Genomic DNA, 2,412 nt, shown 5'->3' with positions numbered 1-2,412 from the left:
CTGGGTTTGAGTCTGTGTGACCCTGAGCCAGTCCCTCACACCTCTGGGCCTCAGTTCCTTACCTGTAAATCAGGATGATAAACATGTCGACACACTTAGACTAGGCTTGGACACTGAGGTTGTTATTACCAGCTCCATCGCACCCATATGCCCCCCACCCTTGTGCGCTCAGTCACTTCGTTCATTCATTTCACTTCCGTCCAGCAGCTGTGTGCCAAACACCAGCTCTATGCCAGACCCGGAGGTGGGGGGTGATGGGGAGATGGCTGCTCTCCGGCTCTTTACTCTCTGCTGATCCACTATCTCACATGTTCATTCATTCATCTGTCCCCTGGTTATTGCGTTTCCACATTCATTCATTCTTTCTTTCTTTTTGGGGGGCAGTTGTTGACTTCCTTCTTTCCTCCTTCCCTAATTCCTCTGTTTTGCAAGCATTCTGGAAGCACCACTCTACTCTAGGCCAGGATTAGATGCTGGGATTCCAGCTCAACCCTCCTCCCAGACTTGTGGGTAGGCAGATGGTGAGGACACGCTCTGCTAACTACCATATGCCAACCATCGGGACCCAGAGCAGGGAGAGCACCAAGAAGAGAGCAACTGACTGCCTGGAGAAGGGAATGGGGACAGGGGAAGAGGGTAATCAGAGAAGGCTTCATGGAGGAGGTAGCATTTAAGCAAAGCTAAGAAGGGTGTGTGGGAGTTCTCCAGGAAAGGAAAGAGACTCCAGGTAAAGTCTTTTTGTGTGTGTGGCACATTTGGGGGAAAGTGAGGCACCTGGGTGGTTGGAGTATATGATGTAGGGTCATGTGTCCATGACCACACCCAAGCCAAGCCCTGCAGAGGTTCCAGTCACAGACCTGGGCCAGTCGAAGACTTCTCCTAATTCATTGCCCTTGGTCACTGGAAAATCACCTACCATCAGGGGGCCAGGAATGGCGTTAGGACACTAACACAACACCCTGTCACAGGGGTCACCTGGCCGGCAGGGGACATTCAGTGGGAGAGCTGTCCTGGGCTGAGCAGGCGTGCAGGCAACAGCAACAGTGGTACCTGAGGTGCCTGGCCCCCAACATCCCATCGTCATCCAGCAAAAGCTAATTGGGTACTTTGCTGCGAGCCAGGCCTTGCCGCAGATATCAGAATACAGCAGTGAACAGAATGTCCACTCTTTAGTGGGTGACAAATAATAAATGAGAAAACAAGCAAGTGTGAAGACCACCAGAAATACACCTGTAGTTGAAAAATTGGTTCTGTTGCCTCTTTCGAGGAGGAAGCCTGCACTTACTTCAAGAAGGGGGTATGAAAGAGGACTTATTATAGGATTTGGGCTTGGGTGAAGTGACCTGGGGGAGGGTTCAAGCAAGTGGGTTTAATTCTGGATTAGAAGCGACACAATTCCATGACTGGCTCTCTTCATAAATATTTAAAGTGAGGGGCGCCTGGGTGGCTCAGTTGTTAAGTGACTGCGCTGGGCTCAGGTGATGATCCCAGGGTCCTAGGATCCAGCCCCGCATCAAGCTCCCTGCTCAGCAGGGAGCCTGCTTCTCCTTCTTCCCCTACCTCTCTCTCGCTGTGTCTCTTTCTGTGAAATAAATAAATAAAATCTTTAAAAAAAAAAAAAGTAAAGTGAACTGAGGCTAATGCTTTAAAGAAGATAGCAGTTACTCCTAAGAGCCAGAATGAGGAAAACGTTTGGTCTTTCTGTGGTCCCAACAATATTCCTGTTTTCATCTATATTCAAACATGATTACAGAGCAGTCTTGTTTATGCCTCACTCCATCACGGTGACAGAATGGCCTTGTGCGCTGTTGGTGTTCTGGGAAATTGTTTATGTCCAGGTGGAGGACATCAAGGCCTAGCTGTGCGGCCAGGCTAGCTCCTAAATGGGAGGGGCCCTTTCCTCTTTCTCATAAGAAAGGCTCTCATTCATTCGACCCTTGTAGATTTTCTGGGTGTCAGGTGCAGAATAATTCGAGGACAAAAGAGACATGGCCCCAGTCCTCAGGGAGCTCAGTGACAAGTCTGCGCTATCTTAAATAGATTGTCAGAAATGGGAGGGAGAGTGGACCAGACCCAAGGAACCGCCAGGACAAAGACCCGGGGGCGGGAGGGGATGCTGAGAGCAGGGCTGCCGGCGGAGCCACGACGAGCACGCGAACTGGAAAGGCCGGCTGGGGTCGAACCCTCGGGCGTGCAAGGCCACCTCTCCCATAGGAACGTGGGCGCTCGGCTGCCCTGATTTGCTCAGACACAGGAAATGAATTCAAGCGGCTTTGATCACGATAATCCACCCCGCCACGAGCTCATGAATATTCAGCAGCCTGCTTCCGGCTTGCGACTCCGCTCCAGCCCCGCCCTGCTAGCGGAGTGCGCTTGCGCTGCTGGCGCGCGGCTCTGTCGTCATACGTGCGT

This window comes from Neomonachus schauinslandi, chromosome 5 (genome assembly GCF_002201575.2).
Source record: "Neomonachus schauinslandi chromosome 5, ASM220157v2, whole genome shotgun sequence".
Lineage (NCBI taxonomy): Eukaryota > Metazoa > Chordata > Mammalia > Carnivora > Phocidae > Neomonachus > Neomonachus schauinslandi.
This window is presented reverse-complemented; position numbering follows the sequence as displayed.